This window comes from Pinus tabuliformis, chromosome 6, assembly GCF_031772625.1.
Source record: "Pinus tabuliformis cultivar Carrire ecotype Pingquan chromosome 6, CPIR1, whole genome shotgun sequence".
NCBI classification, from domain to species: Eukaryota; Viridiplantae; Streptophyta; class Pinopsida; order Pinales; family Pinaceae; genus Pinus; species Pinus tabuliformis.
Window position 1 is genome coordinate 460407754 of NC_142292.1, and position 17389 is coordinate 460425142.

The 17389-nt window shown below is 32.5% G+C and overlaps 1 pseudogene; it reads left to right on the plus strand.

Annotated features, from left to right (window-relative positions):
• The first annotated feature begins 8201 nt into the window (after positions 1-8201).
• LOC149259300 (enoyl-CoA delta isomerase 1, peroxisomal-like) lies at positions 8202-9681 on the plus strand (annotated as a pseudogene).
• The last annotated feature ends 7708 nt before the right edge of the window (positions 9682-17389 follow it).

Consider the following 17389-nt stretch of genomic DNA (forward strand, 5'->3'; position numbering starts at 1 on the left):
CATAAAAGCATAAGAGAACCATGCATCATAACCACAAAAAAAATGAGGCACACAAGGAAAATGGGATAGGGGGCACAAAAAGAGCACATGCTTCTGAGAGTTCAGGCTCAAGAAAAAAATCCCCACCAATGGAAACATGAGGAGAACGACCAATGGTTCTCATTGAACCAAAGTCAAAGGGATGGCAGAAAGTGCAAAAAAGAAAGGTAAAACAGAGAAGTTAAGTGATTATTATCACACTTAACCTAGAATGTTTAGGTTTGTATTTTTTTACATTTTTTTTCTCTTTAGCACATATGTCATGAAGTGTATCTAATTGAATGATTTCAACATATGCAAAATGCAATTTTTTTCTTTCTTTCAAAATGAATGAAATTCGAGGTGATTTTGAGGGAAAAAATTTAAAGTATTTTTATTTAATAGGTTTTATAAAAAAAATTAATGTGATATGCATGGCATTGATAATATAGATACATACATATATAATTTAGAAAAAAAATTACTATAAAGATAAATAGATAGATAGACATATAACTTAGATTTTTTTTTTTTGTAAATATTAAATTTTATATACTTGTTAATTACATTTAGATATAAAGTTTTGAAATATAAATATATCATTATTTAAATTTTATAATTAAATGAATCTTAATTTTTTTTTTTCCCGTAGAAAAAAATCGTAATTTTATTCATATAGATAAAATTACATTTTGTAGATGCTTGAAGCATATGCATATGGCTGTTCCTGTAATGACAGGAAAACAACAAAAATAAAAGAAGATGTTGTGTTTGCAGGCCTATATTTTCCTACCCTTTTTCTTCTCTACTTTGCGCTAGACTCCAATGTTGGGAGTGGGGTCAATTATAGCCAGTTGGTTCTCCTCTGTGTACACTGGTTGTTCTTTATCAGAGTCCGATCCTTCGGAGCTATGTGCTCGTTTGGCGCCGCTTATTTCCAGTTGTAGTTCTTGTTGCCGCACCAGGCTGTTTGGCCCCAAATTGGGCCCCTCGGTGCTCTCTTCCTGTGTTTTTTCCTGTCTCCTATGTATGTCTGTGGGTTCTGTGTTCAGTGCCTCCTCCTCCAGTGGTTTGGTATGCTGCCATCGCTTTGGTTTTTTCTGTTGTTTCTTGTTCCCTTTTGGCTCCTTACTAGACAGTGGACATGCATATTGAAGGTGCCCTGTCTGCAAGCAGCCGCGACATCTGAAAGCCGTGTTCTCGTAGTTGAGTTGTTGCGTCCACAATGAGTTATTAAAATTCAACGTGATGTGATCTGGGAGTCCTTGACTTAGATCCACCTCTACACATATTCTGGCATATGTGAAAATTCCCCGGATTGCTCTGTCTTCATCTGTTTTAAGATGTTTTCCTAAGGAGTTCCCTATGGCTGTTAAAGCTTTTCGATGCCAAAAATGCAGTGGGAGGTTATGCAGCCTTACCCAAACTGGCATCGTCGAAACTACCATGGTATTGGCATCAAAGTCTGGGAACCACGGGGTGATAAAGAGACCAGCATTGCCCCAAAACCAAGGCCCCTGATTAATGATATTGTCTCGTTCCAGTTCTATGCTAAATCTGACTATGAAGAATCCCTTAGGGCATAGATATATTTCACATTTAGATGACCATGATGTAAAAACCCATTGATGCAGTGCATCAGCTTTGGGCCAATAACCATTAAATCTACATATAACAGCATTGTGAATTAAATCTGTGTATAGATCTGTTACCTCCGGCAGTGATACAGTAAGCATAGGTGATTCTGGCTTCTGTTCCACAATGTAGGGACCTGGAAGCTCTGATGTGGGTGCTGGTCTGTGTTTCATTGGTTCCTTTCCCTTGACTGCATCGCGGAAGGAGCCTGTAGTTTTTGAGCTGGTTCCCTTGCACCCGCCTCGCAGTCTCAGATTGAGGATGATGTTTGAATCTTTGACAACTCCATAGTGCTGGAGTGTGTGTTGGTCTTGCATGCAGAGTCCTGAGAATAAGAGATTCTGGTATTGTTGCCGGAGTTCCCGGTTTGTTCTGGATCTCCTTTTTTAACTCCAAAACGTCCATCCCTTCCCTGATCTGTACACAACAGTGCCTGCCTTCTACCAATCTGATGAATATTTGTTTCAGATCTGACGGATCAACCTTATCCAAGCCCCCGTTTACATGCTTGGTCTCCAGATCTGGCGGATCGATGGTGGTTCTAGGGAATCTTAATTTATAGCTACTATTATATTATATTATATTTCAGATATTTTTTTTAATTATATGTTTATTAATTAAATTTATTAAATTTTTATATGGTTATTAATTATATTTTCTCAAATATCATAATTACAAGTATAAATCATTATTATTTAAATTTATTTTAATATGATATATATATTATGTTTTTTTTCCAGAAAAATTGTTTATAATTTTATTAATAAAAACAAAATTATAATATTTATTTATTTTTTATTAATTTTATTAATTTTTTAATTGAATCAACATTATTTTTATTATTATTATGTTGTTGTTTTCATCTGATGTTTTACCTTCATTTAATAACATTATAACATCCTTTCAAATGGTAACTCTTAATATAATAATAAACTTAATTCTGATAAATATATTAAAAAATATTAATAAAAAAATTGATATTAATATTGAGTTTCACATGTAAATTACATCAATGAGAAGGAATTTGGGTGTCCGGTGAATAAATATCATAGAGAAAAACAAATATGTTTGCTTATAAAATAAATATGTTAAAAGGTTATGGATAATAATAATTATAATTTAATAGAGCATGATAAATTAATATATATTTTTTATAAAAAGAATATATAAATAATTTTTATAAGAAGATATAATATAATGGTAAATTTGAATAAATATAATATTGTAAAATATTTTTTTATAAAAAATTAAGAAATAATAATATAAATCAATATAAAAATTTAAATAAGAAATGATGTTGAAAATAAAATTTGACCTTCAAATTTGATGCGTAAGTATTTATTTTACTATACATTTATTGATTTGAGCATATATTGTTTATAATATTAATATCAATGTATCTAAAAATAAGTCTTGTTTTCAGTGTATGTTTTTGTCATTCAACATTATTATTTTATTTTTTTCAATTTAATTCTTGAAGTATATTTGTGAATAATACTTTCTATGTTCTCAAATTGAGGATGTCCATCATGTAGGTGTACAATCATCAGATTCTTCTTAGAGATATACATAATTTTGATCATTTACGAATTGTGTGATTAAATTAATCTTACACATATACATATACATAATGTTAATCATTTAAAAATCTTGTGTGACTACCCATGATTACAACCAACCTAGTTCTATCTTAACCCTTGATCTATGAAGCATTGAGAGGGATCAAATATCTTGAGGTGCAAATGTTTCCTTAAGTTTTGCACTATAAAACAAGTTTACACATCAAAAGATTTGATGTCTCTCAACATTTGATAGATCTGGGGTTAAGATGGGTCTAGGTTAGACATAAGTTTAAATTTACAAACTTACGTTGCTAATTTATTTTCATGATTAAAGTAACTTTTTGTATTAATCTTTCTCTTTGATCAAAATCTCTCCATATTATCATTTTCTGGGATTTTTCTTTTGTCGAAATTGTTGTCACATGTTAAGAGAATGTTTATTAAGGAAATAGTCATTCAAAAATAAAGAATTGAAGATTATTGTTTGATAAACTTGTATTTCCACACAAGTGAACACCTTAAGCAACTACTTACACAAATGGATCAAACATCATTACACTAGTGTATTACATGGTTAAAACCTTTAAAGAGGGAAATGATACATAACCCAAACAAACTTGGCCACTTAAGAAAATATATTAATGGTAAAGAAAAAAATTAATATGAGTCTATTGTAATTGCCTATCAACAAATGGCCCTTCATACTCTTTAAGAGGGGATCATGCACTAATTGGGTGTCAGCTATGCTAATATATAAAGTTAAGAGCTATGCTAATCATAAAGCTATGCAAATTTTGTATAAAAAGGTATATGTGTTTCAAGTTAGTTTTTAATTGTAGTTGCATGATAACTTCTCTTGAGCATCTCCAAAACTCATTCCCATCATTTCAATATTTTTGAGAGTTTGGTATAGGTACAAAATGCCACCAATTAGTTAAAAATAATTCTAGGAACTTGGTAGCTTTTGGGGGGCTTCAACGCAAGGAAATGAGAGCTTGGAAATGAATTTCCATAATAGGAAGACTTCAATCAACGCCTTGTCTTATAGAAGATCCCAAGCTTATGGACCCCAAATTTTAGCACACATGACATATTTTCTCAGGTGTCAATCTCATGCTTGCCCCCACCCCCCCTACTCAACTATCGAAGAAAATAAAACAATTTAAAAAACCCTAATTTCTATCAATAAATTAGCTACCATGTTATCAAGAATATACATTGTTTGGCATTTAACATCACTTTGTCTTGTAAATCAACATATTTACTAAATGAACAAGGATAATTATTAAACTTTACCATAAAATCAATAAAAACATGATCAATATATTTATAAAAGATGCAATTTTATACTAAAACTATGAAATTCTTGTAAATAAAACTAAATATTAATATACTAAATAATAATAATAATAATAATAATAATAGTTGTTTATAACATATATAAATATTTCTATTTTGAAAATATTTACAATACCGATAAAATTGTGATAATCTAAGTAATGAATTTGGTAGATTCATTTTGATGCCCAAACTATGAAATGCAAAGAGCATCACAATATTGTGAAATGCAAAGAGGCATCACAATATTTAAAGTGCCCAAAATCATTAATTAAATACAATGAAATATTTACACCTATTATAATTACAACATGTATACATATTTTTTATTCTGAAAATATTTGCTATAAAATCCAAGATCATTATTAGAGGTCCCCAATAGAGATAAATGAAATTGTGATATTGTGAACAATTAGATGGGTAGATCATCTTGATGCCAAAACCATGAAATACAAAGAGCTATCACAATATTTAAAGTTCCTTAAGTCATTAATTAAATATAATGAAGTATCTACAATTATTTTGGAAAAATGTTAAATGCACTATATAATTTGTATAATACTAATATTACATAGTTTGAAGTCAAAAAATTATTATATTGGGTAAAACATATTTTATATTTTTTTAAGTTAATTATATCATTGTCTAATATAAATTTATATAATAATTATATATATATATATATATATATATATATATAATTTTTTTATTATAAATAATTACTAATAAATTAACATATTTATTTAAATATATTAACAAAATTTTATTTAGACATTTTATTTTATTAACATAAATTAACCCAAAAGAGGAAGAAGGAACTTCCCAAAAACTCTACAAGGTCAAACAAGATTATTCATCTTTAAAAAAAGAGGAAGGAACTTCTCAAAAACTCTACAAAATCAAGCTTAAAACTATCTAAACATATTTGATTTTAAACCATTCACTAATAAACAAATCACTTTTCCACTAAACTGTTAATAATAAATAAATAAATAAAATCAAACTTAAAACTATGTAAGCACACTTGATTGCTTAAAACTATCTAAACATATTTGATTTTAAACCATTCACTCATAAACAAATCACTTCTCCACTAAACTGTTAATAATAAATAAATAAATAAAATCAAACTTAAAACTATGTAAGCACACTTGATTTTAAACCATTCAATAAGAAACAAATCACTTCTCCACTAAACCATTAATAATAAATAAATAAATTAATTAAATTGTTAGTCAAAATATTATATATTAAAAAATATGAATAACTTAATATATTATAATGTAATAAGATAGGATTTAACATCCAAATCATTAATTAAGAAATGATAAACATATAATTGTTAAAAAAAAACTGAAAAACGTGTGATAAAGTTTAAAAAATATTTAATATTTGATAAACTAGTCAATCCACGTTGGGAAAAGCCTTCTACTATGATGTAACAACCTTCGTTTAGCGGTTGTTTTTTTCCTTTGAAAAAGTATGTATGAGGTGGTATTCACACGTGGATACGAGTTAAAAGGATATTTTATTTTAATATGGGAAAATACTTTTTTTAGAAACGACTTTAATATGGTACCATGTTGATATAATATTTTGGAGATGTTTATATAAATAAACAATATTTTATATTAATAGTTGTATTTTTTTATTTATAAAATTAAGAAAATGGAATATATTAATATAAATTTATTTAAAAAATATTTATTTTTGGATGTAAAGTTTATTTAATAATATTTTCTAAATAAGAAATGAGAAAACTCAATTTAGTTGTCAAATAAGTAATCATTTTTTGCTGGTAAATATTTTGTATTTTTTGAAAATATGAAATACATATTAAATTATAGAGTGTTTTGTGATAAGATATTTGAGTGTAATTATAATTACAGATGTATGAAAATTGTAAAGTGTAAGTTTTGATTATAATTATTATTAATATAGATTTATTTTAATTTTGAATCTATTAAGTCTAGAAGGATTAAATCTCTTGAGATGCATATTTTTTGCATGTGAAAATATTTTATTCTTTTTGGATCTTGGTACATTCGAAATTAAGATGGATCTATGCTGATTTTGAGAAAAACACACACACACACATTATATAGATAATTTATGATTCACATTTTACACATTAAACTGCTAATATATATTGCAATCCAATTTGGAAGTAGAAAACATAGATCCATTATAACTATGAATATATTAATCATCAAGAGGGATCAAATCTTTGAGATGTAAACCTTTAAAGTTTTAAACTCTAAAAGAGGTATGAAGATCAAAAAATTTGATCCCTTCAGCACTTGCTAAAACCATGATTAAGATGGACCTACACTAATAAATATTTTTTAATATATATGTGTCACCTCCATATTAAAAAATAAATTAATTACAAATCTATCTTTAAAAAACTATTAGATTTCTCACTCTTTATATATATAAAATCTATATTCGACTTTTAACTCTTATATATATTTGGAAATAGAAAACACATAAACACTCTCTATATATGATTATTTTTGTTATAAATATTTTTTAAAATGTTTATGTTTATATATATATATATATATATATATATATATATATATATATATATATATATATATATTTTATTTTATATAGTATGCATATAGTTGAAATTGAAATATTTGATTTGTGATTCACTTTATATGTATTAAAATACACGTTTCAATCATGTTCAGAAATAGAAAACATATAGCAGTTGTCTATAACGCGACTTTTTGAAAGCTTTTCGGCGGGTTTTTCGAAATCCGGCAGGAATTTATTGGAATCGCAAGTTTGATAGCTAGTTTCTGCACAATGAAAGCGTCCCAGGGGTTTTCGAGGTGCTGAATCCAAATATGCAGTTAAAAAACCATTTTAACTGCAAGAAATCAAAATTTAACCTCAATTTCTTATTCCGTCTCTCCAAAAAGTCGCATTATAGACAACTCCAAACATATATCCATAAGTCTTTATATATATTACAAGTATTTTTTAAAATGTTACTCTATATTAAAAAAAGAAAGAATTACAAATCTCCCTAACAAAGCTTATGAATTGAATAAGAACAATCTCTTTATATAAAATCCATATTTTACACGTTCCATTCACATTAAAATTTTCTTTTGTTATTAATATTTTTTAAAATGTGAATGTGAACGTGTAAAATGTGAATATATATATATATATATATATATATATATATATATATATATATATATATATATATATATATATTATTTTATTATTAATATTTTTTAAATTACACAAATCCTTTATAATGAAAATTTAATACATATCGCAATCATATTTAAAAGTAAAAAACATATTTACATATCTCTCTATATATAATTTTGTTACAAATATTTTTTTAAATGTTACATGTTTATTTATTTTTTAAGTATAATAAGGAAAAAAAAATTGCATATGCGAAAACACATTCCAGTAAATACAAAATAAAAAAATGAGATTTACCATTTGAAGAAACCTAGAAGGGCTAAACATAAAAGCCAAGGAAAAATGGAAAACATTTTAGGCTAATATGAAAACCCTAGAGACTGCAAATACAAGCCCATCAACGAGCAATCGACATTTAAAAACCAGGTCATATAAACCCCTACATAATGTCCAACAAATTAGGATAAAGAAATGCCCATGGAAACAGGTTAGAGGTTGCCCCTATAAGTCTAAACATCAAGCCCAAAAATGGGCGATCAATAAGCAGGGGCGCAAAGCAATGTAAAAACCAGTGGCAACCCCTACACTACACGAGCACCAACGAACACAACAATGACGATGGCAGTCGATGACAACGAGGCGATTAGGGTTTCGGTGGCCTTCTTCTCAACTCCCTTTTAAAATGATATATCTATCTATATATATGTTATATATGTTATTAATATAGATATGTTATTGAATTCCAGAGAAACCCTCCTCCATGGACGCTATTTCGGCTGCGCTACAAGAGGTCCAGGATTCCCAAGACACAGGGACCCTCGTGACCACGAACTAGGGTAGACTCTTTTCAAACGGTCTCGACCTTCAATGGATCTCTCAGAATCCAGATATCCCCTCGAGCACACTCCGGATCAGGTTTGAAACCCTGCTTGCCTCCGTGGTGAGGCTCAGGTTGCCCACCATCGCTGCATCTGTGGGCACGCTGCAGCCGGAGGTTTCATGCTGGCCCTGGCGCAAGACTACAGGTTCATAAAAGAACACCGATCTGTGCTCTTCACGCGCGAGCTCGACATCGATTTGAAGTTTACCAAGGGTTTCATGGCTGTCATTCGGAGCAAGCTCATGCCCGGTCCCCTAAAGGATGTGGTGTTGGGCGCCCGCAAGTGTAATGCTCAGATGGCTCTAGAAGGCGGCATCGTGGATTCTGTTTGCGCGGACTCGCCTCAGACGTTGGAGGCCGCCATTAAAAAAGCTCAAAAATTGGAAGGAAGGAGTTGGAAGAAGGAGATTTACAGTGAACTCAGGGAGAGGGTTACTGTTGCTAATGGAGACAAGGAAGGCCTTCTGAGCCTGGGGGATGCTAATTGTGAGGAGGAAGGAAATGGACTTCTCATGTATCTACCTCATTCCTCCCCTGTATCAGGAATTGCGACAACACCCTTTTTTGTGGAGAAGATCTGCAAAGAAAAGCAAATGTCTGATCACTCTACCTCGTTCCAGATCCAGATCGTGCTCCTTTCTGGCAAAAATCTACTACAATGGGTATGCTCTTCGGATCTTGTGCAGGAACTCAAGCAAATCTTGGAATTTAGGTTGGGGATCCCCTGTGCATCTCAACGACTCCTCCACGAAGGTAAACAACTTGAGGATCTTTATCCCCTTTCTTTTTACAACATCAATAGAAATGCCTCCATCATTTTTACCATGCGTTTGAGAGGGGGAGCTGTTGGACAGTCATCATCTGCTGAGGCTTTTTCATACAAAGATGATGTCCATGCTCAGAGGCCCAAGAAAATAGCTCCACCAACTCAGGCTCCCAAACCTTTTTTGGTGGACAAACTGGAGGAAACCCCCTCCATTGAAATAATGCATCCTTCGCTGGATGAGAAATTCCAATTGTATGCAAAGCATGCCATCATTTGCAGGTTCAATGGGCTATGGCCGCGCATAGCCGATCTCTACCAATGCATTCACTCTAATTGGACCAACAACTGCAAGGTTCTTCTTTGCTTAAAGGGTTTCTTCATTGTAGTATTTGTTCTCAGTGAAGACTACCAAAAAGCATTAACTGAAGGCCCATGGTTTTGGGGCTCAGCAGGTTTATTCCTCACCCCTTGGTTCCTAGATTTTGATCCCTCTTCAACCATCATCACCAAGCTCCCCATCTGGGTCAGACTTCCTAATCTCCCGACGCATCTATGGCACTTTGCTGTATTCTAAGGAATCGACAATTCTCTAGGCCGCTTTCTAGCCATAGACACCTCTAGAGGGAAAAGGGCATATTCACCTTCGCCAGAATCTGTGCAGAAATAGACATGAGCAAAGGTCTACCTGATCAGATTAATCTCAAAATTGGAGACTTCTATTGGACTCAGTCCCTGGATTACGAGAACACAGCCTTCCGCTGCCGAAATTGCCATCACACAGGGCACCTTCAGAGCTCTTGTCCCACGATGCCCGCCCAAAAGAAGAAAGCCAATCCTAAGCTGAAATCCAAAAGCTAGAAACCTCATGATCCTCCTCCCATGGATGATTTTGATTTCAGCTCAGATGAAGAGGAAAGGGACGCGGAAGCTATGGAAGCAAATATGGCACAGGATCTGTCCTCGGCTCGTCCTGAGGATTCTGCTGTTCCATCAAACTCACAGAAAAGAACTCATGAGTCCTCTCCCTCGGATTCAGACAAGGAAACCCCTCAGTCAGCCCAACTCAGCTTGCAGATCATACCAGCACAACAGAGTCATCTTGATTGGGTCAAAGTTGGTAAAAAGAAAGGGAAAAAATGTCGAATAGTTGATTCTACCCACGTTGGGTAGAATCCTTTGTTCTGTTCTTGTTACTATGTTCTTCTTGTTACTTCTTGCTCAGTACTGCTCTCTTCTTGTTTTCTCTTAGGGGCCGAGGTGGATAGTCTATCCTTTCCGGCTGCTCGTTTTCTTGCCTCTCTTGGTTGTAACTTCATATTGTACCATACTTCCTCTTAATAGAATTAGTTTTTACCGAGAAAAAAAATAAAAAAAAATATATATATATATATATATATATATATATATAGATATATATATATATATATATATATATATATATATATATATATATATATATATATATATATATATATATATATATATATATAGATATGTTATTAATATTTAAAATGTTACAGGTATATTTTACATTAAAAATTAATGAATTACACATTTCCCTAAAATTCCATGAATGGAATAAGAATTCTCTCTTTCTCTCTCTATATATAATCCATATTAAACCTTTTTTTTATTAATATTTTTAAATGTAATATATTAACTCAATACTAAGAATGCAATAAATTACACATATTCTTTACAATGAAAAGTGAATTTTTTTTTTTTTTTTTTTTAACTTGATATAAAACCATGTTTTTTTATCAAAGACATTATATTAAATTGTCAAACGACTAGAGAGGGTTTTTCTAGAAAACTATGTTCTTCCAGCATCACTCCGACCATATTTATTAGTCAAAAGAACAACACAAAAGTTGTATGCAAATTGCCAAAACTATCTTAGAATTGAGAATTGGAAAGACTAGTATGACCCAAATACCCCTAAGGTATACACATACCCCATAAATATTAGTGAACAGGAGGAGGGCTGGAGTCATTATCTAGAGAATTTGGACACCCAAGATCTCCATGAACGTGAAACTTTACATGTTTCAGGTGTCCCTCGAGTTTCTCCATGTGCTCAATGAGCCTTCATTGGCATCTTTGAAGTGATGCTTGTCAATCTAGCATACTCCATTTATTACATTGAAGATCATTCATGAAATTAATTATTTCATTATGATCCTTCTGTCTGTCTTGACTCAATTACTCCAAGAGCGCAGTGACTTATCCCAATTGTGCTTGTAGTGTGTTGAGGGAGGCAGAAGGAGAATGTGACAAGGGGACTAATTATATTATTGGCCACCACCTCTTCTAGCCCTGCCTCTTATACATATCCTCCCTCTGCTACTCCATCTTATCTTCTATGTTCCACCCCTTGGCCTCACAAACTTATCCCTCTCCATGCTCTGCCCCTCTTCCTAATCATTTATACCATAGCTCCAATCCAGTGTTACTAGCACCCAACCTCCATTATTGAAACCCAAGCCTTAGAGTCCATTAACACCCAGAGACAAACTATGGTGAGCCTATGCTTCGAGGGTTGCTCTGCTTTAGTGGGCGACCAATTGAAACAAAGGCTATCCCCATTCATCCCAATGGTCTGGTTCCTATGTCAGGATCTAAGAATGCAGAACTTGGGATACACCTCTTGAACCTCAATTGGTTGTGACCAAAGCAAGACACCTTGTCTGCTAGTCCAATTCAGTATAAATCTACTTCCCCATGCATCCCTTGAGAAAATATATAATACGAGGAAGACATTGAGGCCACCATACTAGTTTTCACACCCCTTGCTATCACTTGACTGTACTAAGTTATATTGGAGACTTAGAGTAACCTTCCACACAAAATTCACTAACTTTGAATTCCAAATGAATATGACTAACACACAAACTTCAAAATTGTGTGCCTGGTATGCTCAAAATCCCATGCTTTGTTTGGCCAGAAAATGTAAGGTCCAGAGGCCAACCTAGAAGTTAATTTCCTTCTTCCAAACACAATCAGAAATCACACTATAAAGACTATGGAAGTTGTTTTAGGGACTTACTTGTGTGATTATATCCAAGCTCCAAAGCAATATCTCTTCTCTAAGAAACCAATTATGTGGGCTTCCCTAACTCTCCTCACTAACCCCACTGCAACAAAGTTTACAACTACAGACCTCTCTAGGGTCCCAAATCAGGCGTTGATAACCTCCAACATAGCACCAAGAACAGTTTCAATTACAAACATCTACTCATATATTCCCTAAAAGATGCAATCAAATAGGTGTTCATAGGTTCGTGGCCCATACAAACGCTTCGTTCCCTCTACCACCTTTAGATCTTCCCATGCCCAAGCACATAAATAGTTTATCTGTTTCTTTCCTCATACATATAATTACAATGTTCATGATCTTCAACCCTCTACTTTGTGGCTGCATGTGTCCCACATACCATCTATATTGTATTCAATTCTCAAGGAGGTGATGAGATGTGCCTTTGTGCCCCTCATGATGCCCTTCATACACCTCCATTAGGGTGATATAAAACCATGTTATTTAATAGAGACATTCAAATATTTTATTTATGGCTAACAATAAAATATTTTTTGTTATTAGTATATTTTTATTTTTATTTTAATCAAGTTTTATGAACTTTTTTCCTTCTTTTACATTAATTGATCTTTCAATGATTAGCTGCACATCACAATCTATAAGCAACAAACAACACATGCATAACCAAAATCATATAAGCAACATATAAAACATCATGACACGTAGAACATGAAAGCAACCATCAACACATGAACACATGATATAAAGTGGAAACCATTCCGAAGAGAAAAACCACCATCTTCTTGTCTTTGCATGCTTTGTCTTTACTATCAAAATATTCAATACATCATATCACTGGCCACCACCAGTGTGTAAGCCACAACTTGCGATCATTTGAGCAACCACTTGTTCCATACCACTACTTGACAGAAGCCCCCACCTCTTGAACTTTGTAGACCACCACCTATTAGAAGCCACCACTCCCTCAATTATGCAGGCCACTACCCACTGCAGGGCATGAACGTCTATTAGATGCCCCAACACACAATATTTTTTCCAACCAACACTGGATGAATTCCACCACTCCCAAGTTCTTAGGCCACAACCCGAAGGATGTCACTACACCCTAAATCATCAAGACACTACTTTTTGGCAAGCTGCAACTCGCCCACTGAAGGCCCCAACCTTCAATCTTTCATGGACCACTTTTCATTCATTTTCAAACAACTTCCACTTGCATCATCACAAATAATTTGTAGGCCACGTTTCATTCCATTTTCATATAGGACCCATTATGACTCTTTCACTCAACAACTGAATACATCAACATGTTCAAACTATTTGCAACTCAACAATAATTCTGCCCTCACATCAACTCAACAACATACAACTAAACTCCACTAAAAAAATCACTTAGCCATAATCTCTCTCATAGACATAACATAAACCCAATGAAAATCCTTAGCAACATGGATTTGACTCAAACACTCACTCAGAGTAGCAATACCTCATACATTACATAGCATTTGACATTATTGGACTTAATGCATAGCAGTGGCAATACTAATCTAGCCCAACAACATACTCCTGCATAAGCATTGTTAGCACGTAACCAATAACTAGCTATCATCCTTTGCCACATGCTCTACTCAATTCAATCCCATCAATAAAACATACTATGTCACAAATAACCCACTAGCACAACAACAATCATTGCACTTTACCTCTGACATTCACCAAATTTCTCTTCTACAAGTGTTCAAATTCTAATCTATGTGCACTTGTATATACTTTTGGCTCCAATTGCTTTGTCTCTCTGTCACTATTTTTTCCACTAGCATTGTACTCAAAACATCAATGCACAACTACCTTCATGTGCACTAGCTTTGGCAATTCATGCACATATTACTTATTTTCTGTAGTTTAGATTGCACCATTGTGTTTTATCTCAACGCACTGACATTTTTGTCATACACACAAGTGTGTAAGTTATGTGTTATGCCTTTGTCAGTGTGCACCGTGTAATTACTCTACATCATTCGCATTCTTTGTAACCTTGGGATCAATCCACTCCATTTCATGCACATAGTCTCATTATAACTCTAAGAATTCACACTATATCCAACCTTCAAACAATCCATGACATGATTATTAAATAAAGATGGCCAACATTCTTACGAAGGACCAAATCACAACAATAGATCCATAACTCATCTCATCATGTATTCACATATAAAGTCCAAATCAAATGACTAATCATGAACAAATCAAGGTGAACATTAAAGACTCAATAAAAAATCTTCAATGCCAACTTTACCTTGGGAAATTATGTGTTCTGTGCCTGTGGTTTTTCCCTTTACGCACCTACAGGTAGTGTTGTAGGCACAAGCCTGGTACACTGCAAATTTTTTTATAGGAACAAAATTTCATGATTGCAGTAATAGACCAATGTCGTTATATGACAATAGGGACACTGTGACACTTCTATGAAACATAGAAAACTCGAACTTATTTGACCTAGATCTTCAAGCAATGCATCAGGCCACCTTCAATCACCTCTATAGTACATGTACACATCAACAAACCTTTGATCATCAACACAAACATCAAGATCATGCATAGGCCATCTAACTATTGACATCAATTCCCAACACAACTCGCTGACTCCCTATGGTTGACATCAATCCCAACATATGCATTATCAATTATATTGTTTTTACATGGCATATGTCCACTCTGAATTAAGAAGTGAAGGAATTCAAAAATATATTTAAAATGTTACATATCAACCCCATATTAAAAAATGAATTAATTACAAATATCCTTAAAAAAAACCCTAATAGAATTCACTCTCTATATATAAAGTCCATATTCAATTTTTTCAACTAATAAAATGTTTTATATATATATGATTTACGTTCTACACATAAAAATGTTAATACATACGCCATTTATACTCATATTCTCATATGAATATATATATATATATATATATATTATATATATATATATATATATATATATATATATATATAACTCTTTTAACTAATAAAGTGTTTTCTATATATATTCCTTTGTTTTTAAGATTCACTTTATTCTAATTAAAATGTTAATACATGCTCCAATAATATTTGGATATAGAGAACATATATCCATAGACTACACTCTCTTTATTTATATATATATATATATATATATAGAGAGAGAGAGAGAGAGAGAGAGAGAGAGAGAGAGAGAGAGAGAGTGTGTGTGTCTTTTATATATCGATATATTTGAAAATGTTACATGCCAATTTCATATTAAAAAAAATGAATGAATTACAAATCTCCCTAAAGAACCTATTAATGGAATAAGAGTATTCACATTTTACATGTTAATAGATGCCTCAATCATATTTGGATATATATATATATATATATATATATAGATATAGATATATATGTATATATATATATATATATATATATATATATATATATATTATTTTATACGTTAATACATGCCTCAATCATATTTGGAAGTTTGGAAGTAAAAAACATATATCCATGAACATATATTGTTATGCAACCAACTCATAAAATAGAAGAAGAGATAGATCAATGAATCCAAAATTAGCCTCTTCGAGGGGGGAACATTCTTTACATTACACAAATGAACAATTCTTGGATTATTCAAATGACAAAACCTTCTTTCTATATATATATAGTATTCTAAGGGGTCACAATATAATCAGAGTCAGCATAACAATAGTAATGTAAGGGCACAACAATAACAATAGTGGTATTCTATGGCAACAATAATAACAATATGGGGACTACATGTGCACAACAATAACAATATGGGGCTACATTGACAATAACAATGAGGGAATACACTAGTATTATAAGGACATAACATGCCCCTCTCTTTCAAAAACGTGTTGTCCTCAATGCTTGAGTAGTTCTGAATGCTTCTGTATAAAATGCTCATCCTCCCATGTGGAATCTTCAGTGGGTAAGTTCTTCCATTTGATGAGATATTTTGATATTGATTGATTTTGTAGATGTTGAGTTCTTGTTTCCATGAATTCTTCAGGTTCTAATATGATTTTTCCTTCCTTGTCAAGTTCTGGAAATATTGTTTAAACTGGGAGCTTGTCAACTATAACCTTATTTAAGCATGAAACATGGAAAACTGGGTGCACTCGAGAAGATGTAGGAAGCTCCAATTTATATGCCATAGTAACATTTTTTTGCAACACCTTGTAAGGACCATAATACTTTGGTGATAATTTATTATCCTTCTTACCTTGCATGAGGGAAATTTGTTAGTATGGTTGTAGCCGTCAAAATACCGAGTCGCCTACATCAAAACTTCTTTTGTTGCGATGTTGATCTACCTGCTGTTTCATTCTATTCTGTGCCAAAGTGAGGTTATCCTTTAAGAGTTGGAGAACTTGTTGTTGATGCTCGATGTGATCTTCCATTGCTTGAACCTTAGAATTTTCTCTTAAATATTATGTGACAGATGGTGGATGATATCCATAAAGAGCCATAAATGGGGTCATTTTTGCTGTTGTATGGAATGAAGTGTTATACCACCATTCAGCCAAAGGTAACCACTTGACCCATTGTGTCTATTTATCATATACAAAGCAACAAAGATATCCTTCCAAACTTTTTTTCACTCTCTCGATTGGGCCATCAGATTAAGGATGATAAGATGAGCTATGAGCTAATTGAGTACCGAGACAAGAAAATAATTCCGTCCAAAAAATTCCGATGAAAAAGGGATCTCTATCGCTTACAATAATCTTTAGGTTTCCATGTAGCTTTTGAATTGTTTCCATAAATGCAGTAGCAACTGTGCTGGCTTTAAATGGATAAGATAATGCATAAAAGTGTGCATACCACCATGATGACAATCTTTCCTTCAGACTTGGGTAAATCTGTGATAAAATCCCTTGAAACCTCCTGCCAACGTTGACTTGGAATGGATAA